Below are 23,015 nucleotides of genomic sequence, written 5' to 3' on the forward strand. Positions count from 1 at the left end.
GCCTTTTAATTTAATGCTTATGGTAATTTTTTATGTACAGGAGTTATTTTACTTTTACATATTCAAATTAATCAGTTCCTTCATAATTTCCGATTTTGGTGTCATGTTTTAAAAGGCCATCTATGGGGGTGGCTACAGGCTAGAAAGAGTCAATGGGGGGAAAAGGTGACATATGTAATACTTTCAACAAAAAAGATTTATTTTTCAAAGAAAGGCCACCTACAATTCCAACAATATATACACATTTCCTTTATTTCTTCTAAACTTCTCTTGTTTTATTTGAATTTTTACATATGGATCCTTAATTAGTCAGGAATTTTTTGTTGTGTAAGATTTGAGGTTGAAACCACAATTGTGTTTTTCTCCTAATGGTTATTTAATTGTCGTAGCCCATTTATTGGATAATCAATCTTATCTCCTTTATCATATATTTAATTCATTCAGATAGTTGTGTTTGTTTCTGACAGATCAAGTTGCTTCATTGAGCTGTTACACTTTTTATATCAGTACTATAGTGTTTTAACTCTGTAGTTTGATTATTTTTACACAATTCTTTTTCATGATGAAATGTAAAATCATTTTGTCAATATTCTTCCCTCCAAAAAAAAAAAGCCTTATTTGGCTATAGATTGAAACTATATTACATTTATATACTCAACTGGAGAAGAATGGGTATCTTTTATAATACAATTTTAGAATCCAAGAACATTAAGTGCCTTACATTTATGCAAGGTTTCTTTTCTTTCCCATAATAAAGCCTATAGTTTTTAAATAACAGCTTTATGGAGTTCTATTCACACACCATACAATTCACCCATTTAGAAAAATAATTAAATGGTTTTTAGCATGTTCAGAGTTGTGCAATTATCCTCAAAGTCAGTTTAGAACATTTCCATTAACCTCCTCCTCCCCTCACCCCCAATCCCATACCCATTAGCATTCACTCCCTACTTTTCTCCAACCATCCTAGCCCTAGGCAACTACCAATCTACTTTTTGTCTCTAGGTATTTGTCTATTCTGAACATTTCATATATATGGAATCATACAGTATGTGGTCCTTTGTAACTGGATTCTTTCACTTACCATGTTTTCAAGGTTCGTCTGTGTTGTAGCATGTATTGGTACCTCATTTCTCTTTGTGGCCAAATAATATTCCATTGTATAAATATACCACATTTTATTTATCTATTCATTAGCTGATGGGCATTTGTGGTGTTTCCACCCATTGGCTATCCTATCTAATAATAGAGAAACATGGTAATTAACTGTAACTTCGCTACCCTTCCCATTGGCTAATCAGCGAGATATGCAAATTAACTGCCAACCAAGATGGCAGCCGGCAGCCAGGCAGCTGAAGTGAACAGGAGGCTTGCTAGCTCCAGTGATGGAGGGAGCCAAGGTTCCCCGCCTGCCACTGCCGGCCTCTGAGCTGCAACTCTAAGCAACTATGTTGCAGTTATAGAACCTAAACAAACTCCAGAAACCTGCTTTCAACCGTCAGAGCTGGAGTGAGCAGGACCGAAACAGTGTTACAATTATAGAACCCAAACAAACCAGATACCTGCTTTCAGCAGCCGAGGTCTCAGAGCTGGAGCTGAGCCTCAGAGCTAAAGCCAGCTCTCAGCTCCAGTGACAGCCAAAGAAGGTAAATAAATCCCAGAATAAAATAAAGCAAAAACGGAGAGATGGGAGCTTCAGTCACCCGCCAGCTTGAAAACGGCCCTCAGCCCCTCACTCAGGCTGGCCAGGCACCCAAGCGGGACCCCCACCCTGATCCGGGACACCCTTCAGGGCAAACCAGTCAGCCCCCACCCGTGCACCAGGCCTCTATCCTATATAGTAAAAGGGTAATATGAAAACTGACCCTAACAGCAGAAAGACTGGGAATGAATGGTCACTATGACACACACTGACCACCAGGGGGCAGACTCTCAATGCAGGAGCTGCCCTCTGGTGGTAAGGTTGCTCTCACATGGGAGGAGCTCTGTTCAGCCACAAGCCAGGCTGATGGCTGCCAGTACAGCAGTGGTGGTGGGAGCCTCTCCTGCCTCCTCAGCAGCACTAAGGATGTCTGACTGCAGTTTAGGCCTGCTCCCCGCTGGCAAGTGGACATCCCCCAAGGGCTGCCGGGCTGCCAGAGAGATGTCTGATTGCCATCTTAGGCACAATCCCCCTGGGAGCGGGCCTAAGCCAGCAGGTGGTCATCCCCTGAGGGGTCTCAGACTGCGAGAGGGCACAGGCCAGGCTGAGGGACACCCCCGCGCCCCCCCTGAGTGCACTAATTTTTGTGCACCGGGCCTCTAGTCTATATATATAAAAGCCTAAGTGACCATTTGACTGTTTGACTGGTAGCTATGATGAGCACTGACCACCAGGGGGCAGATGCTCAATGCACAGGTATGGAAACATGGAACAGACTTGAGGCAATCTCAGAGGAAAGGCGGGAGGGGGGAGGGCGGGAAGAGATTAAACAAAGATCTTATATGCATAGTAAGGGCCTGGTGCATGGATTCGTGCACCGGGGGTCCCTCAGCCTGGCCTGCGAGGATTGGGCCGAAACCGGCAGTCCGACATCCCCCGAGGGGTCCCGGATTGTGAGAGGGTGCAGGCCAGGCCGAGGGACCCCACTGGTGCACGAATCCTTGCACCAGGCCTCTAGTTGTAAATAATACAGCTATGGATATCTGTGTATATGTTTTTGTGTGCACATATGTTTTCACTTCTTTTGGGTATATACCCAGGAGTGGAATTGCTAGGTCATATGGTTTTCTTGTTTAACTTTTGGAGGAACTGCCAGACTGTTTTCCAAAGCAGCTGCACCATTTACATTCCCATCAGCAATGTATATGTGAGGGTTCCAAATTCTCTACATTCCTATCAATACTTCTTATTATATGCCTTTTTGATTATAGGGGATGTGAAGTAGTATTTCATTGTGGTTTTGATTTGCATCTCTCTGATAGCTAATGACATTGGACATTTTTTCAAATGTTTGTTGACCCTTTGTATATCTTCCTTTGTATATCTATTTATGTCCTTTGTCCATTTTTCAATGTATTTATGTCTTTTTATTATTGAGTTATAGAAGTTACTTATATATTCTAGATTGAAATCCCCTATCATATGAATGACCTGCAAAATTTTTCTCCCATTCTGTGGGGTGTCTTTTGTTTCTTGATGGTGTCCTTGAAGCACGAAAGTTTTCTGTTTCGATACTGCACATCTTATTTAATTTTTCTTTTGTTGCTTGTGGTTTTGAGGTTATATCTAAAAAGCCATTGTCTGATTCAAGAAAACCATTGTTTTCTTCGGAAGGTTTTATAGTTTTAACTCTTTCATTTAGGTCTTTGATCAATTTTGAATTAATTTCTATGTGTGGTGTGAGTTAGGAATGCAACTTCACTCTTTTTCATATGGATATCCAATTATGTCAGCAACAACCTTTCCCCCTTTGAATTGTCTTCACACCATTGCTAAAAAAATCATTTGATTGTAAGTGGGAGGGTTTATTTCTGGACTCTCAATTATACTCCACTGATTGTATGTCTATCTGTAGCTTTGCGGTAAGTTTTGAAATCAGAGAGTTCGAGTCCTCCAATTTTTCTTTCTCTAGATATTTTGACTATTCTGGGTTCCTTGAATTTCCTAATCCGTGGCATTTTGTTGCCGGGGTGAATTTCCTAATCCGTGGCATTTTATTTCCTGTTTGGTCATTGCTGGTGTATAGAAAACCATTGAATTACATATAATTTTGTGTACAGCTACTTTACAACTCTTTGTAAACATTCCTCAATCCATTAGCGAGGGTTTCTCAGGTAGACTATCATATCTTTTGCAAATAATCATAAGCAAAATTTATAACTCTTCCTCCCCAAATTTATGTCTCTTATTTATGTTTCCTTATTGTTTTCCCTTAAATTTCAGAATATTGTTGACATTATTGCCATCCTTGTTCTGCTCCTTGTTTTTGTAGCATTGCCTCTGTTCCAAAGAACTATATTTGCTCTCCATTCCTGGTCATCACCAGCTATCATATGGTCTGTGGGCTTGAGATAACATTTATCATCCTGACAAAGTCTTTTTATTCCTAGTCCCTAGGAGTTCTCATCAGGGTGCATCCTATTAGGCTAATGATGCAGTTGTTCTCCGGTGGCCCATTCATATGATGAACAACATTAATAAACTTTGAACATTGACCCTCCTTCGCATAAACGGTCTCCCACGCCAGTGGGAACAAATTAGCGCACATTAACAGAAATAACTCAGAGCTCGCTGCTGCAGCTCCCACCTGAACAATACAGACCAGATGTCACACGCTGGAAGCCAGTAGGCCGCGTCTGGCTTGGCCTGCGAGGAGTTTTAAAACACTCTTTTGAATTTCCTGCATTTACAAACCAGGCAATTTCAGATCAAGAGTTCCAAATTTTGGTTTTCTTCAAAAATTATAAAGTCTGACCACATCACTTCTGCATTTCCACGGGGCTGAAGCCGGGCTTTTCCCAGGGGGGCCTCCTTCAGCGGGCTCCTCATTTGCATCCTTTCCAAACCTTATTGTTCCCAGACATCAAGGTCAGGGGTCAGTCGCCAGTTTTTGTATTTGTGCAATTGGTTTTTGTTTTTTTATATATTGGAATTAGGTAAGAGTGAAATATTTCTTGTAATCATGTCTCTAGCAAACGTGGAAAAATAGAAGAGGCCAAGAGGGATATATGCTTCAAGAGAAATGGGAGGAGGCACATTTCTTGCCGGGAGTGAAGAATATTCCTTTTTGTGTAATATAGGAAGTGTGCCTGTGGAAAGAGTACAACGCACAATGCCTCCAGAAAAGAAATCCGAAGAAGAATGTGCAAAAGCTGTGTGGGGAGAGGCAACCTTTGAACTGGGGGAAAGGGACTGGCATTTCAGCAGGGCTCGTTTCTGGAGGCTCAGCGTATAAAGGAAGCTGCCATGAGATGACATAAGACAGGTGAGTGAGCACCATCTCACCAGTTCTGTGCAGGACTTGGACCTGTTTGGCTCTTGGAGACATTTGAGCTTCTGACTCCTGCTCAGTCCTCCAGCTTCCTTCAAAGCTTCCTTCATTGTGTCCCCCTGCCCCCCTGTTGTTCTCCAGGACCCTAATGGAAACTACTCTTTTGCTGTTGCCTGAAGCTCTTTTCTCCATGAGGATCAAGAACCAATCTGATCTGACCCGGGACAGCGGTCACACCACTACCAGTAAAGCATCAGTGGACTTGCTTGGGAGGGACTGGGGGGCGGTGAAGGTTGGCCCCCACCTTCATCGGTTCTTCCCCAAATGTCCTTTTTGAACTTTAAAATGGCAACTGATCAGTCAGATCCTAAGTCTCCTATGTTGACCGGCTGGAGCTTTCACTGGAGACCACACTGCATCTTGCAACCCAAGACCCACCATAACCCCTCCTGGCAGGCCCCTGACTTCCCACCATTGTTGCTGGTGGGCAACCAGTCCAACTGAGCCATTGAATATGCCGGAATCGCTTTAGGCTCATTCAAACACTGGCATTCCTTGACCAGACTCTACTTTGTCACGGCATATTACTATCTTAAAGGCTGAATACAATTTGTACTTACTTACAGATTTATTTTTAATTCTCACCAAAGGACTTGCTTAGACAGAAGAAGGGAGAGAGAGAGATCGGTTGCTTTCTGTATGTGCCCAACTGGGGATCAAACCCAGGTATGTGCCCCGACCATGAATCGAACTGGCAACCTTTTGGTGCACAGCATGATGCTCAACCACCTGAGCCACTCTGACTAGGCTGTGCTTATTTTATTTCAGATTTTTATATTTGTATCATAGAAAACTGTGGTCTGTCGTTTTCTTTTTAAGTTTTAGTAACAAGGAAAATGAAATGGGAAGTTCTTCAAAAGTTTGAAAGAATTGCAACATTTAATTTTTGCTTTTTTTAAATGTATATTTTGCAGTGATGTTGGAGTTATAAAAAATGTTGTAGCCCTAGCCGGTTTGGCTCAGCATATAGAGCATCAGACTGCGAACTGAAGGGTCTCGGGTTCGATTCCGGTCAAGGGCACATGCCCGGGTTCAGGCTCAATCCCCAGTAGGGGGTGTGCAGGAGGCAGCTGTTCAATGATTCTCTCTCATCATTGATATTTCTATCCCTCTCCTCCTCTCCCCTCCTCTCTCTGAAATCAATAAAAACATATATTTTTAAAAAATGTTGCCTAGGGTTGCCATAAAATGAAGCCAGAAAAAAGAAAACAGAAATATTAGTCAGAGGCAGAAGAGGAGAAGTCAAGGGAGATAATTCTCAAGGAGGGGTAGCATCAAATGCCACAGTGAGGTAAGAAATGAGGGCACTGGATTTGGCATTTGGGGTTTCCTTGGTGACAGTTTCAGAGCGCTGAAACATAAATGTAGGATGAGGAAGTTGAGACGACTAGGCTCCTCTTTGAAAACATAAGGCAGTGAAAGGAAGGAGAGGGACAAAAATAGACGTATTTTTAAATGAAGCAACAACAGAGCTGTACACAGTGGTACAAAATCAGGTGCCACACGAGTGACAGAGACACCTTGAGCCTTACCAGCTGCTTCGGGGAGGCGGGAGTCAGATGCCCCCAGTAGCTGCAGTTCGGAGTTCTGGCCAATAGGTGTCAGGTGCTGCTCAGATCTCCTGGTTGGTGGTCTGCCCGCTTGGGACAGGGGGACACAGGTGGAGCTCACTGAGGGGGTGGGTAACATGACAACGCAACATCTGGGCCACACCTGCTGATGGAGAAGGGAACGGCCCCCTGTGAGGGGAGGCAGGCTGGCACTGAGTGGGCTTCACGGGCTGCTCAGCCTCCTGGGAGTGACCTGAGGGGCCCCTCTGCTTCGGCTTTCCTCTCCCTGCAGTCTCAGGAATACGAAGAATAGGGAAGAAGTCCAGGATGCCATAACCTCTCTAGCATTTTCTTCACCCTGCAAAGCGATCTCATAATGCAACACGTCAGTGTGGTACACAAGTGTGTCACTCTTGCTACCCTGTTCCTCATTCTAGAGCAGTTCTACTCCTTCCCCCATCCTCCCCCTCGCCCCCTCCAGGCTGGCCACCTCCGGCTCCCTCCTCCCCACCTCCTCTCGCTTCCGCGGTGGAAAAGTAGGGGTGGGGAGACTACAGTCCTTGCCCACCCTCATCAAGTCCCATGACCTTAGGCGTATCCTCCGTCTTTCATGGCCTTGGTTCCTTATTTGTAAAATGGTGGTGGTGGTGGTGTGTGGGGGGGGTGGGGGGCAGGGGGGGCGGGAGGGGGTTCAGTGGTGAATGAGGAGAAGCACTAGATGGTTTTGAGCCCCTTTCCACCTCTTACTACCGGCGGGAACAATCCTCCGTGTTCACCCAGCGAACTTTCTGTTTTAGGCTTTTGGGGAAGTTGCTCTCTTGCTATTTAGGGAGCCAGGGACAGCCAAGTCATTGGCGCTCACATCTCTCAAGCTCAGGTAGGGCTGTGGCTTCTGACCAACAATAACGAACCAGCTTCTGACAGCTCCTGCGGCGGCCTCGTCCAGGAGTGGCCGTGAGAGTTTCAGCCAGGCCCGCTGTCACCTCTGAGTCAAGTGCCGCCTGGCGCCGCGGGGGCTGCCTGCACAGCAGCAAACCTGCTCGGCCCCGTTTTGCAAACGAGGACACTGAGGCACGGGGGTGAGCTCTGACCTCCAGGGCTCTGCGACCCGCCTCCTGGCATAACCGCCACCGCCGCGTGGTCTGCGGGGAGAGAAGGGGCGGCCCTTCAGGGACGAGAAACGGAGGCAGTGAAGCCGCGTGAAGGAGGCGGGAAAGCCAGACCCGCGGCGGGGAGTCTGGACTGGCCGGTGCTTCTCGATCCCCGCGGAAGGTGAGGGTCAGGGCGTCTTTCAGCTCGGAGGGGGCGCAGACATTTTACATGTTCAGAGCAACGACAGAAAATAGAAGTGGTAAAAGGAAGTGGGGCGCTGGGTCTCCGCGAGAGAAGGAAGCAGCTCCTCCGAGCTTCCCCTTTCTCCTCCTTCCCCGACGCCCCCACCCCAGCCTGGCCCCTGCCCCGCCCACCTCCCCTGCGGGGTCCAAAACCGCTTCCGCTCCCCCGGCGGAACCGCACCTTGCTCCTGGGCCGGGGGGAGTGGCGGGGGGGGGGAGCTGGCATGCCTCCCACCGCGGCCGCCCACCGTCAGGGCCCGTTCCCTCCGACGGCAGAGCGGCTCAGAGCTGCGGGCTGCAGCAGGACTGCGAGGACACGTGACCTGGCCCAGCGCCTTGCAATCCCTGCCCCGCCACTAGGTGGCGCGACAGGCCCGCTGGGCGGCCGGCCGGCCCGGCCCGGGCCCCGCCCCCTCCCCTAGCAAGCTCCGCCCACGGCGCGGCCCCGCCCACAGCTGCCGGAGGAGCGGAGCATCGGCCGATGCTGGGACCTGCCGCGCGACTGCAGCCCAGGTGCGGGGTCCCGGCCGAACCCCGGGTCGCAGGGAGTCGTCACTGGAGAGGGGCGTGGCGCCCGGCGGGGACTGCAGGTGTGTGTCGGGGCGGCCGGGGCGGGGGCCGTCGGGGGCGAGCTCGGGACTCGAGGCGGCGCCGAGCGGGCGGGCACCGTGGGGGAGCGGTGGGCTCGGCTGCGGCGGCGGCGGCGGCTGGACAGATCCTGCTCTCTCAGGGCTCTGGGGGCAGGAGCCACTTTCGGGGCCCGGGGTCCGCACACCCGCGGTCCCCACAGTCCCGGAGACAGAGGGGACATTCCGGGGCTCCTCTGTCGTTGCCTAGGTGGCCGCTGCCTCCCTGCGGTCCGAGTGTGGCCATAGCTTCCTGCCACCTCCCCAGGCCGCGTGCGTCCTGTGTCACGGGGTCACGGGTCTGCACCTTCCCGCCTGGGCGCCCTCCCGGGGAGCATTGGCCTCCGGGGTCCTTTGCCATCCGGGCCTGGGGGTCGTGCAAGTGCTTGCCTCAGCCCGCCCCTAGCGAGCGTGGGCCCAGGCAGGGGCTGCTCTTCTAGAGGATTGCACGCCTGGCACTGTCAGGATTTGTGTTTACACCCTGCCTGCCTGTCCCTTGACGTGTGTGACTGTGTGTGTGTGTGTGTGACTGTGTGTGTGTGTGTGTGTGTGTGTTTGCGCGTGCGCGTCAGGCTGGCCTGTCCCAGTCCTGGGGTAAATAAGCAAGAAGTTCAGGTCAGTAGGAGGAAGGAGATTGTTGGGAGGGAAAAGGAAGATGAGATGAAAGTAGCAGGATGTGGTATCTCGTGAGTTAACAAGCCTCCGTGCAGAGAGGAGGGGTGGGTTTAGGCAAAATGAGGACTCAAAGTAGGCCAGGGTGCCTTCAAGGCCCCTTCTGGATTGGCCTTCTCCCCCGCCTCTCCCCCTGGGCCCAGCATCTGCCCATCCAGCTCTCCTTCCTCCTGGCCACGGACCACCTGGACCACCTGGTGCAGGCCTAGCCCTACAGCACAGCTCTCCGGGGTGGGGTCTGGAATCGTATTATTCTACAATCTGAACAAGCTCCTTAAGTGATGACGCTGGAGCCACTGCCTGAGGACTCCCTGTTGTGTGGACAGGACACCCGGGTTCCAGCCAAGCCCCGTGGTGTGATCTTGAGCATCTTGCCGCCCTCTCCCAGCCTGTTTCCCTGTCCGTAAAATGGGCTCCCCTAGCGACTTCTGGGGCTGTGGGAACATTCAGTGGGGAAGGTATGATAAGAGCAGCTGCACAGGGGAGCTTCTCCCTGGGCGTTTGCAGAACAAGGGTGGGCGGCAAGGGCTCACCTCTCCCTCAGCGTGGTCACTGGGGTGGGATGTCCAGCTCTCTTCCTGCTTCAGGAAAACCTCCTTTGATTTTTTTAAGCATAACTGGCCAAGACTGTGGGGCAGGAGGGCGCCTGGTCTGTGTGCTGCCCTCATTAGGGTTTTAAGAAAACCTTCCCCCTTATCTCTAGCTTGGGCGGGGGGTGAGTAATGTCCTCTCTCAGCAAGCTGTAGTGTAAGCCGCCACCTCATCCTCCCGCCCATGCACCCCTCTTGTTTCTTTCAAGAATAGCAGTGGCACTGGGCTACAGTGTGTTGGGAATTACTGCAGTGGTAATGATGGGGCGGCGGGGGGGGGGGGTTCACAGTGAAGGCAGAGGAGGATGGCTCTGGAGGCTGCTCCAGCCCCAGGTGAGTCACTGGCCCTGGGCCTGCTGGCTGAGAAGTGGGAGAAGGAGAACCAGTAGCTTTTTAGCCTGGGCAGCCTGGTGCTGGAGGCCCCAGCTTGGGTTCAGTGAGCACTCAGGCTGTGCACATGGCCTCGGCTCAAAGAGGCTCACCCTGAGCTGGGGGCTCTGTGGGATCCCTGGGAACCTGAAGACTTGTTTGTCTGAGCCATGGGTGGGCTGAAAGCCTGGATCAGCTTCTTGAAAGAGGAAGCTTCTGGAGGGCAAGGTAGAGAGGTCACCAGAAGGTCAAAGGAGAGATGTTACCTTTGGCTTGGAGCCTCTGGCATACATGGGTGGGTGAAGGAACAAATATACCTGACTTCTCTGCCCAAGAGGCACTTTCACAGCAAACGTATTGCATATTCAGATTCCCATTGATTGAAGATGTGCATGCTTTCACATTTTAACAACTCTGACATCAAGATGCATCTTACCATCTATAGCATCTCACCATCAGAATAGATAGCCGTGTTCCTTTCTTAGTGGCACACAAAATAATGGTGCACCTTACATACAATCGGTGACGTCTTAGATTCTGTTAAACACGATGTATGCTTTCCAAAATTTGAGGGACACTTTAGATCAGCGGTTCTCAACCTGTGGGTCGCGACCCCTTTGGCGGTCGAACGACCCTTTCACAGGGGTCGCCTAAGACCATCCTGCATATCAGACATTTACATTACAATTCATAACAGTAGCAACATTACAGTTATGAAGTAGCAACAAAAATAATTTTATGGCTGGGGTCACAACATGAGGAACTATATTTAAAGGGCCAGAAGGTTGAGAAACACTGCTTTAGATGTACCCAGGTACACACAGAATTGACATTCCCCTAAGTAAATTTGTATAGATTCATTTTCCAGCAACTCTGCCTTCTAAACACCCAAAAACTTTTCAGTATGTCTAGTTTTAAAGGAAATCTTTGTAAAATGTGTTGCTTGCATTTATAAATGTAGCACATTGTGTGGGATTTAATATCTTGAAACTATCACACGGTTCTGCCTGCCGTTCTTTGTACCTGGGGTCTGCTCAGGACACATTTTCTGCCTTTTCTTCCTGCCCTTTCTCCCAGTATTTCATGTTCTTTACTCCTCACAGCCACACTCGGAGGCGGCCACAACTGCTGCCACTATTTTATGCATGAGGAACCTGGCCACGTGACTAGAAAGTGGTAGAGCTGGGCTGACCCTGGCTGGCATCTTCTCCTTTTAAAAATATGTCTTTATTGATTTTTTAGAGAGAGAAACATCAATTGGCTGCAACCCAAGCATGTGCCCTAACTGGGAATCGAACCGTGACCTCTTGGTTCCTGAGTTGACGCTCAACCACTGAGCCACAACCAGCCGGACACTGGCGTCTGCTCTTGACCAGAGATGATTAAGCTTGAGTGGCAGCCTGCACGTACTCTTGGGTGTGAAGTGCCTGCTCTGTAGGGCATTGCTTTGGGGCATACCTGTTGGCTGTCCACATGACTTTTCTGTCTGCTTCCAGGCTAGCAGCTAGGTTCTGGATAATTGGGGTTACTGGTTAAGTGACTTCTGGATAAGTGAGATATAGCTATAGCAAGGCACACCCAATAGGAGGGTGAGGACAATGGTTAGGAAGAAGGGGGTAACTTTGGTGGCACAAAGCAGACATTGGGTCCTTCTTGAGCCTAGTGAATTGCCCATTTGGGCACTAGGCTTTGGGCTTTAGAGTTTGGCCTCAGTGGGAGACTCCTGCCTCCAGCCTCTGGCCTCCCCCGACTCCCAGTCCAGCCCCTCTCCTGTTCCCATGGTGATGTAAGACAACAAATCAGAGCAAGTTGCTTTTCAGCTGCAACCCCTGCAGAGCTGCCACTGCCCTCTGGAGAAGGCCGATACCCCCTAGCATGACTAGGAAGGCCTCCACCACCCAGCCTGTTTAACCCTCTGAAGCTCAGGCAAACCTCAGTGCCTTTGCACGTGCTATTCCTTCTCCCCCGTTGCCCTCCGCCTGCCTGGGGGACCATGAATTCATCCTTGGATACCCAGCCCAAACATCATCTTTGACGTATTCTCCAACCTCCTCCCCACCCCACAGCACTGAGCACCCACTCCTCTGTCCTTGCCATACCTGTGATGTCCTCCTACCAGAACACTGACCACCCTGGCCTACAGGGTCTGATCAGTGGCCTGGTGGCTTGCTCACTGATGCTCAGTGTGGCTGTGAAGCTGTCACCAGGAAACTCTCTGGGGTCTCATAGGCAAGAAGTCCACGCACATTAACGGTGGCAGCTGCCTGGACAGGATGGTGTTGGGGGCAGGAGGGTGGGGTCGGGAGGGAGTGGTGTGCTTTTCATTTTCGTGTCCTCCGGAGTCTTCTTGCTGTTGTTGTTGATCTAGGCAAATAAGCTTGGTGGTTTCTTTGTGGGGGGCAGGGCTTGGGTATGAGGGCTGAAGGTGGCTTCCAGGCTCCTGCCTCCCATGGAGTCAGGGTCTCTTATTCCTGCCTGAGTCCTGCACTCCTAGCATGTGATCTTGGGTGAATCCATGTGTCTCTCTGGGTGTCAGTTTCCCCATCTGCATGGCAGATGGCACCAGTTGCTTTCTGTGACCCATCTTAACCTCAACATTTCACACATTGGTTCAGCATTTCAACACGGAGCACTTCCTATGTGCCAGGCATGTGCTGGACTCCTGAGCGAGACATACAGTGCTCCTGCTCATGGGAATCACAGTCCAGTGGACAAGACACTAGGCACATATATCATTTCATTACAATCACGAGAATTATGGAGTTCTGCGAGATTACGTTAAAGGATCCCAATATAGTTGGGGAATTACGGAAAGGCTTCCCTAAAGAAATCATATTTGGGCCCCAGCCGGTTTAGCTCAGTGGATAGCGTTGGCTCACAGACTGAAGGGTCCCGGGTTCGATTCTGATCAAAGGCAGGTACCTTGGTTGCAGGTTCCCCGACCCTGGTCTCTCTCACATCAATGTTCCTCTCTATCTCTCCCATTCCCTTCCACTTTCTAAAAATCAATGGAAAAAATATCCTCGGGTGAGGATTAACAAAACAAAACTAAACAAAATAAAGAAAAAGAAAAAAATCATGTTTGAGACTTGAGATATGAAATTTACAAAGCAGTAACGCTAGTAATAGTCACGCCCAGCATTTAGCAGACACGTGCTAAGCGTTCTCCGGGTGCACCCTCTGCGGCAGTCCTTCAACAGCTCTGGGGGGCTCAGTAGCTTCCTGTCCTGTGACAATTACATGAGTCAACTGCTGGCAAGTACCTCGCCCAGTGCCTGGCACAGACCAGGGCTCATCCCCTGCATCTCCTCCTTCCCTGCCTCCCCCACACTCCAAAGGCCAGCCTAACCACCCAAGGCCACACATGCTATGACAGGGTGTCTCCCTTTTCCTTTCGCTGCTCATCACCGGAGAGCGCGTGTCCGTGGTGTCTGTGCTGCTGCCGCGGCTCCCCGCAGGCGCCCTCTGCAGGTGGCTTTCAGGCTGGCTATCACGGTATAGGGCGCCCCCTCCACACACAACCATCGCGGCGCTTGCTGGGCCCGCCTTACGTCCCTCCCAGAGTTGCTCTTCTCGCGGGGTTCAGAAGCTCTGATTTTCTCTATCATCTATGAAGACACCTGTTCAGCCCTCACAGCCTTCTTAATCCAAACTTGTCGCCCCAGAACCACGAAGTCTCTGCGTACGTATCTCTGGGTTTGGGGTCTGAGCATCTGTTCCTGAATGGCGTGGTGGCTTTGACTCTTGTCAGGCAATTCTTCACACAGCCGCACAGGCTGAGGCGGCCTGCCTCCTCTTTGCATGTTTTGGGTTTGTTCGATCACATCTACACCTACAGCTCTTTTGTTTGTTTTAAATATATTGTTATTGATTTCAGAGAGGAAGGGGAAGGGAGAGAGCGGGAGAGGAACATCAATGATGAGAGAGAATCGTTGATTGGCTGCCTCCTTCACACCCCACACTGAGGATCGAGCCTACAACCCAGGCATATGCCCTTGACCGAATCAAACCTGGCACCCTTCAGTCCGCAGGCTGACGCTCCATCCACTGAGCCATGCCGGCTGGGCTACACCTACAGCTCTTAAAGGAGAGTTTCAAACTCTGTTAGATAATGGGGCTCTTTGAAAAATTGATCAAAGTGATAGACCATCTTCTCCCTCTCTCAAGGTTTTGAATGAAACTTCAGGGTCTTCTTAACATTGCAGTCCACCGAGTAACCGACTTTCTCTACTGCGATCGCTTTGAATAGCCCCAGCTGTTGTCACAGGCCAGCTGGGGGTGATGCTGGCGGCGGAAGCCTGCAGACTGCAGAGGAGGCGCTGGACTCCCTGGCGGACCTCCAGGCGGCGAGCAGCGGGCAGAGCTCCCTGACCACTCATGGAGCCGCCGCCTCGCATCCGCTTTCTGCATTTCTCATCAAGTCTTGATTCAACCCATTTCCAAGTTGATTAAAGAGCATCACTTTGCTGGTGGTGTCCTTACAAGAAGCCCTCTGCTTCCCTACTGCCCCCCCGCCCCCAACCAGAGAAGTAGGTTTAAGGCCAGGAATGAGAGTCAGAGAAAATGTGTGTTTGTGGCTATTTACCTGGAGCAGGTCTAGGAGGCAGAGGCAGCCCCTGCCGCAGGTCTCGCCCCTCCCCGCCGGCTCCAGGGACTGGCACGGGCTTGGGGCTTTGTTTCTCTGATGTGGTCACAGCTCTTTAGGTGCCTTGAAGTCAGGTACCACGTGTGAAGCGTGTTTGCTTCAACTCCTCATTTCTAAGGATTTTAAAAAGCAGGAATGGAAGTTTGTCATATTCTTCTTTAAGCATCGACCCGTGGTCGACAAACTGCGGCTCGTGAGCCACATGCGGCTCTTTGGCCCCTTGAGTGTGGCTCTTCCTAAGCCTTGGGAGTACCCTAATTAAGTTAATAACAATGTACCTATCTATATAGTTTAAGTTTAAAAAATTTGGCTCTCAAAGGAAATTTCAATCGTTATACTGTTGATATTTGGCTCTGTTGACTAATGAGTTTGCCGACCACTGTACTCGGCAATTCTTGTATTCTTTCACCTGGAGGTAGACTTATGTGGCACACTGTAGCAGCATCCTTCTGTGGAACCCTCCTTGCACTTCTGGAATAAACTCCATTTGGCCAAGGTGTTTTATCCTCTTAATACAGTGAGGTGGTTCTCTGTAGGGTTTTCACACCTATACTCACCAGTAAGCTCGGCCTATTCTCCTGTCCTGTGCCGCGTTGCCCGGGTTTGATGTGCTGCTTTGCCAAGTGTTTGGGAGGCATTTCATTTGCTCCTGCGCCCTGGGCCAGCTTATCCTGCAGGGCAATGATCCGTCCCCGGAAAGTTGGGAGAATGGCTCGGGTCTTCAGGTCCTTTACGGCCAGACCCTTGGTTACCCACTTGCTGCGCCTTTCTCTCCTCTTCTCTCTTCCTTGGTTCTCCAGGTGCGCACCTGTCACCCCACTGCTCCCACGCCGGCCCCGGAGAGCCGTCTTTGACTCTTGGTCATACCATAGCTTAGAGCCGTGGTTCTCAACCTTCTGGCCCTTTAAATACAGTTCCTCATGTTGTGACCCAACCATAACATTGTTTTCATTGCTACTTCATAACTGTAATGTTGCTACTGTTATGAATCATAATGTCAATATCTGATATGCAGGATGGTCTTAGGTGACCCCTGTGAAAGGGTTGTTCGACCGCCAAAGGGGTCATGACCCACAGGTTGAGAACCGCTGGCTTAGAGCCTGCTGGAGGGCAGTTCAACTCCAGGTGCTGCATTTTGTGGGGATGCCGATAAACCACTTTATACCCAGGGCCAGGTACCCGAGACGCTGGTGCCATAATACGAAAGGACTAAAGAAGCAAGGTGTTTCCCTCTACGGAGAGCACCAACGAGGTAATATCTCTCTTCACGTGTTTGAAGGCAGCGTCCTTTGGAAAAGCCACACACCTGCTCTGTGGCGGTCCCTCTCCAGAAGGAAAAGGGTCCAGTGAAGGGACATTGTAAGGAAATAGACTTCGGCGTGCTGCGAGCAGGTCTTGGAGAAATCCAGACAGTGGAATAGGCGACCTAGTGGTAGTGCGTTCCCTGGCGGGGGAAGTATTCAGAGAAAATACAGGTCAGATGTGGAAATGATAGCTGTGAGGATGAAGACCGAGATGGCTCCGTTTCTGAGAGTGTCTAGCTGTGTCTGACTGGTCATATAAAAACTGGTGGTTCTGAGAACATAATTTGAATGTAAGAAGTTCCCTGGCCTTGAATAAAAAATCACAAAGCTGGGAAGCTGCCCCCCAAATCCCACAGCTTCACAGCCCATTCCCCAGAGCAGGAGCCCTTTGGTGGTTACCCATGGGGAAGGGCCCGGGGGCCATCCCTGAAGTGGGACCTTGCCCCCATCCTGTGCTGGAGCCCCGGCTGCTCTTGGATCTCTCATCCCGACTCTGGGTGAAATAAAGGAATTGAGCTCCACTTCAGAATCACCTTCCTCTGTGGCTGACCGAGATAAGTTCTCAAGGTCAACCTCCCAACCTGCAGATTGAGCTGGAAATGAATGGCCTCTCGTTCTTGGGGTTTCTGAGCCAACGTTTCCCAGGCCTTTGCCTTTTGCATTCACGTCTATACTGACATCTTGGGGGTTTGGTTTTGAGAGAACTAAACGCTCAGAGAGCTGTCCGTGGCCTGCTACTGTGCTTAGGAGACAACAGGGCTGTGGGGTGGTGTTCAGGCTGCACGGGGGGGGGGGGGGGGGGAGTAGGAGAGGACATCTCCAGTCTGAGCTGTCCCCTGCTTACCTCTGCATCCCCCCCTGAGCCAATGGACTCTATTGTTCTGACATCCGGCGAGTTTTCAAAGTCTACCCTTCCATAGTGGGAGCTGCTCTGATGGGCTGAGCAGAGGGGACCTGCTCCTTCCCCTGAGGTGCCCATCTCTTGGCAGGATTCCCAGGACCCCAGACCCTTCTTCAGACCACAGTGGCGCCACGTCTTCCCCTGCCCATGCTCCCATTGGATGGCTTCCTCTACGGTCATTGGTGGCTTTGTAAGGACAAAGTCCAAAGGCCTGCTCCCGACCCACATCTCTCTTTGAAGTTCCTGTAGCATCTGATGCCCAACATTTGCGCCTGGAGCCTGTTCTCTTAGTCTCACCTCCTCCTTCCTCTGCAGACTCCTGTTCTTGCCCCCCCAATGGGCCTGTCTCCCTCCCCTAACACCCTTCCCCATGTCCATGCTGGTTATTTCACTGTTTCGTCTTCAGCACATGTCCAAAGCCCAACTCTTCGCCCACGGGGCAGCTTCCTCTGCAGACTTCCCTGTTTCGTGTCTAGTGAAATCAGACTCCTGCTCTTGAGAGCTTCGAGTCATCCCCGAGCTCCCCTCCGTCTTCCTGTTCTCATTATCCAGCCAGGTTTTCAAAAATTACGTTTATTGGCGGAACATCGATTAGTAACATGGAGTGCAGCCCCAGAACACAGGGTCTGTCTATTGCACTGTGTGCTCACCACCCCGAGCCTCCTCTCCTTCCGTCAGTTTTGATGGCGCTTCCTTTCCCTGGAGCTCTTGCTTCTCTCACTTCCCCATCGTCCTCTCTGCCATCGAATTCAGCTTTCATCACCGTGTGCTGCTCATGGTGCTTCTGCACCGCAGTCTCTTCCTTGCTTCACCAGGAGATTTTTCGTACGAAAGCTCCTTCGTCGTGTTTGGAAATCTTCGATCCTACCCCGCCTCATAGGGAAAGCCCAGTCCTTCATCTTCTGTTCAAGTTTCCAAGGTGAGTCCCGCTTTTGGAGTCTTCTCCGAGAATTCTCGCCCTCTCCTCCAGCCCACTGCCTGACTCAGTTTCCCCAAGGCCTAACGTGTGCTCCTGCCTCTCCCATCCCTCTCCCCACCATTGTGTTCGGCACTGACCCCCCAGTGCCTGGACGGGCCGGCGTTGGGTGGTGCTCAGCCCGTGTTTGCTGAATGGAAGATTGTCTGTTTGAGCAGCAGCACGTGGGAGACCTTCGCCTCAGCCTAGGGTAGCTGCTGACCTGGCGGCTGGGCTGTCCCCCATCTGAGATCATTGTGGGGGTTCAGTCATCCTCCTCCTCACGGACTGCACCCTGCAGGCACCTCACTGGCTTTCTGTGGGCATCTGAAGGGGCAACACCATGTGTCTTTGCCCTCCAGGATGGGCAAGCAGGTGTCCTCCTCTGCGCTGCTTAGGCCCCATGACCCCTGGCAGACTGCAGACTGACTCCACTCCTTGGCGTCCTCTTACGCCTCCCGCATCGGTCAGGTTTAAGAGGAACAGCTCTCTGAGCCTGACAGGGGGAGACCTGGGAACTGGCCCAGGCGAGCCACTCCCAGCCTGGTGACCGCTGTTTCACAGGAGCCTGGGGAAGTATCTGTTTGCAACACGGTGTTTACAGGGCAGAGGGGCTTCCTGTCCCGCCTGCCGGCAGCTGTGGGGCAATCGGGAGCTGTGCTTTCAGGGGAGTGGGGGCAGGAAATGCTTGGAGGATTTGGGGGGATTCTTCAAACATCCCCAGCGGGTACCTGGCCAAGCAGACCCTGGGGGAGGTCCAGGGAGATGTAGAACTCAGGTTTTTAAATCAGGAGAAAAGAAAGTATTACTCATCATTATCATAACTTTGCATGTTGCCCTTCACAGCTTGCACACGTGCTCGGCAGTGTGGCCCCGCCAGTCTGACGCAGAGCCGTTTAGAGCAGAAGGACAGTCTCTTCTGTTGCTCCCAAGCAGGAGTGTGGGTCAGGCCAGCAAGGATGCTGTTCTTTTTCTGAAGGGGAATTATGCTTGGAGAGGACAGAGGGCTTTCTGAGGGAGGGAGACGGCGGCGGAAAGGACTCCCCGCGAGAGAGAACCTCCCGTTCCGATGTAGAGTTCCCCCAAAGATGGAGAGCGGTGCCCTGTCCATGCTCACCTGCTTCCTCAAAGGGCCGGGGCATCCCTGAGGCACCCACCCACCAGCCTGGAACCACCACCATGCACCCACAAGAACTTAAGCTGGTATCGCTGGTCCCTGGAAAGGCCTGGTAAAGTGCCTCCGGCTCTCTTGGCCCTGAGGACAGAAATATTCCGTATTCCCTTTCTGGTGAGTGGGTGACTCAAATTTGGGGCTCAACCTTACCTCCTGACTTCAAAGACCTGAGGTTGTTTTCTGTGGTGAAGTCTTCTTCTACACCCATTAGAAAAAGGATGTGGAACAAGAGCTGCCCAGCTGCAGGGCAGAGGTGCAGAGGACCCCCCTGACATCCACACACGAGCCTGTGGGCCATGGTGCGACAGTATTGGTTTGTGTAGGGAGGTTTGCTATAAAATGCAAAGGAAGAAAAAAATATAAGGGCAGGGCCCTTTCAAGAAACTGATAGTACAAACCTACTTGAAAGAGATAGAGGTTGGCCTGAGGGGCGGGGCTGAGAAGAGTGATGAGAGGGTGGGGTGGAGCAAGGACTAGCCTCCTGTAGCATCAAGACAATGCATTTCTAAACTAGTGGGGCTCAGGAGCTCAGGCCCAAGGCATGTGAGCTTTTTAGGGGTCTGGACAGGAGGTTATTCTAGAAGATACCTCATCAGCTAGAAAAACAAGTGGATGGGGACTTGTGGGAGTTGATAGAGGCAGCCCTCAGTATACAAGGCCATATATTGGGTGCAATGTAACAAGAAAGAGGCACCATTCCTCTTATTCTCCCACCCCTGGCCCAAGGCAAGGCACTATGATGGCCAACATTCTTCCCTGAGATGGACGTGGCAGACTGAGCATGCCCCTGCTTGGGCCATGGCTAAGCTCTACTGGGTTTCCATCAAGGGACTTCCAAAGGGATTAATTGGGTTGGGACCACAGTTGAATTCCACCTTGGGTCCAGAGCTCAGTGCCCTCAGAGAATCCTCTCTTCCAAGAGGAGGGATTACTTCTCATTGTCTACATTATTTTTTTATTATTATTATTAGTTAAGGTATTACAAATGTGTCCTCATCCCCCCCATTAACCCCCATCATTGTCTACATTATTTCTAAGGCCTGCTCAGTAGATGGAGGTGAGAACATCATCATTATTTTTTAAAGGAGATTTTCTTTTTTTTAGAGAAAATTTAGGTTTACAACAAAATTGAGAGGAAAGTACAGAGATTTCCCATAGATCTCTTGTCCCCACTCATGTATAGCTTTCCCCTTTATAATATTACTCACCAGAATGGTACATTTTTTTTTTTTTTTTTTTTTTTTTTTTTTTTACCAAGGATGAACCTACATTTTCACATCATAACCACCCAACGTGCATAACTTACCTTAGGGTTCATGCTTGGTGTTGTATAGTATAATCTATGGCTTTTACTAAATGAGTAATGACATATACCCATCATTATAATAGCATATAGTATTCTTACTGCCCTAATATTCCTCTCCCCTTACCCTTCACAGTCATTGATCTGTTTATTGCAGGGGTGGGGGACCTTTGATCGGCCGAGTTCCACGTGGATATGTATAACATCATTCGCGGGACATATAAAATTACCAACTTAAACATTAGCCTGCTGTATTCGGTCAGACATTTAATTAACTCACCCCTAAGGCCTCGGCAGGGCCAGACCAAACGATTTCATGGGCCTTTTACGGCCTGCAGGCCGGATGTTCCCCACCCCTGTTTTATTGTCTCCAGAGTTTTGCCTTGGGAACATCATATTTTACTAAACTATTTTATCTCATTTAAATAAGAAAAGTTTTGTAATGCCCATACTTTATTTTCAAGTACCTTTTTACTGACCAGTAAGAGATGATTTCTAATTCATTTACCAAAACGGTACCTTCTCGACTTGAATTGCTTCAACATTAGCTGGCCAACCCAGTTTGTTCCAAAGAATATCTAACCTTTAAATAACTTCATCTCTGCTGTTGCTGACCCAGAGTAGGATACACAGAGGTGGTCATGCCATATAGAAGGTGTATACTGCTTCTCTGAAGGATGACTTTGGCTGTTATGAGGTGTCCCCTTACAAGGGAATTTTGGGTACATTATGTGGTCTCTATTTAAGGTCAGACCATAAAACATATTCTACAACTTGGGGGAAATCCCACCAGCTGTATCTAAATGACACAGTAACAGACAAACAAAAACATAATTTTACTTCTTAGATTAACTCAGTGTTGACTGAAGTATTAGTTGGTATACTGGTTTGATGTTGTAGTGGAGAGACCCAAAACAGCAGTGGCTTAGATAAGATAAAGGTTGATTTCTTTCTCATGTAAGTCTGAGAATAAGTGATCCAGACTTTACATGCCATCTTCATAGGTTGGGAGCCTATGCCCCTTCTGTCTCGTTGCTTCTCCTCCCTCAACATGTAGCTTTCATCTCATAGCCCATAATGGCTATTCTAGCAATTACAATTACAATTACATCTTCATTCCAGCTAGCAGGAGGAGGAGAAAAGAAGAAGAAGAAGAAGAAGAAGAAGAAGAAGAAGAAGAAGAAGAAGAAGAAGAAGAAGAAGAAGAAGAAGAAGAAGAAGAAGAAGAAGAAGAAGAAGAAGAAGAAGAAGAAGAAGAAGAAGAAGAAGAAGAAGAAGAAGAAGAAGAAGAAGAAGAAGAAGAAGAAGAAGAAGAAGAAGAAGAAGAAGAAGAAGAAGAAGAAGAAGAAGAAGAAGAAGAAGAAGAAGAAGAAGAAGAAGAAGGCATTTAAAAGCATGTGGAAATTGCAGTTGTCAATGTTTACTCACATTCCATTGGCCAGAATGTTATCCTATGATCACATTTAATTGCAAAAGAATCTGGGAAATGTAATCTAAAATTTCCAAAAATTGTATAACTATCAAAGAAGGGAGATTGGACACAGGACAATTATGACTCTCATCCATATCTGAACTCTATTAGTTTGAGATCTTACTGAATCTTCAGTCATATAAATATTCTTCATCCCTTCTGTCGTATAGTAAGCATGCCTTCTGAGTCCTATTGAAAGTTGTTCATTAAAAAAATGGCATGCTATACCAAAAGATGGAATCAACCCAAATGTCCCTCTATGGGTGAATGGATATACAAAATGTGGTATATACATACAATGGAATAATATTATTTAGCCTTAAAAAGGAAGGAAATTCTGACACATGCTACAACATGGCAGAAACGTGAAGACATTATACTGAGTAAAATAAGCCAGACACAAAAGAACAAACACTGTACAATTCCACTTATATTAGATACCTATGAGTCAAACTCATAGAGACAGAAAGTAGAATGATGGTTCCAAGTAAAACATAATTTTATTTCTTAGATTAACTCAGTGTTGACTGAAGTATTGGTTAGTATACTGGGAGGAGGCAGAATGGGGACTTAGTGTTTAATGGATACGGTTTCAGTTTGGGAAGATGAAACGTTTTTGGAGATGATGGTGGTGACGGTTGCACAACAATGTGAATGTACTAAATGTCACACAACTGTACACTAAAAACGGTTAAAATGATAAATTTATGTTACTTATATTTTGCCACAAGTTTTTAAGTGGCATGTGCTAATGATCTAAAAGCGGAGTTCTCTGGCATTTTAGGAGAGATGTCCCCATGGGTAAAGATTCTCAACCCCCTTGGATGAGGTTATGAAGTCAGTGGTGAGTGCATCCACCTGTGTTGCCACTTCAGCTCACCTTTTTCTACACAAAATCCAGATATGCTGTTTTGGTGGCATTTTGCTGTTATACCTGTTTTGTTAGTGAGTCCATTCCAGCGCCTGGTGGTCCCGACATCCTTTGCTGAGTGCTCATGAAGTGCCTCTCAGTTACATGTAGAGAACATTGCCAGGGGCTTAGTGGGCTCAGAGACTGCAGTTTCCAAGATTCTACCTTGTTCATGTTC

At 49.3% G+C, this 23,015-nt stretch overlaps 1 protein-coding gene across 4 annotated transcripts in view; it reads left to right on the forward strand.

Moving 5' to 3' along the window:
• Window positions 1–7,361: 7,361 nt before the first annotated feature.
• Window positions 7,362–23,015, forward strand: part of PIK3R5 (phosphoinositide-3-kinase regulatory subunit 5) — a 72,760-nt gene continuing 57,106 nt past the window's right edge. For 2 of the 4 annotated variants that reach the window (XM_059668643.1, XM_059668646.1), the window contains exon 1: window positions 8,357–8,507. The gene's annotated coding sequence lies outside the window, so the exon portion shown is untranslated. Of the gene's footprint in view, window positions 7,856–8,356; window positions 8,508–23,015 lie in introns of those variants that run through there. The other 2 variants (XM_059668644.1, XM_059668645.1) reach the window with 2 other exon arrangements.

Source organism: Myotis daubentonii, chromosome 16, assembly GCF_963259705.1.
Source record: "Myotis daubentonii chromosome 16, mMyoDau2.1, whole genome shotgun sequence".
NCBI classification, from domain to species: Eukaryota; Metazoa; Chordata; class Mammalia; order Chiroptera; family Vespertilionidae; genus Myotis; species Myotis daubentonii.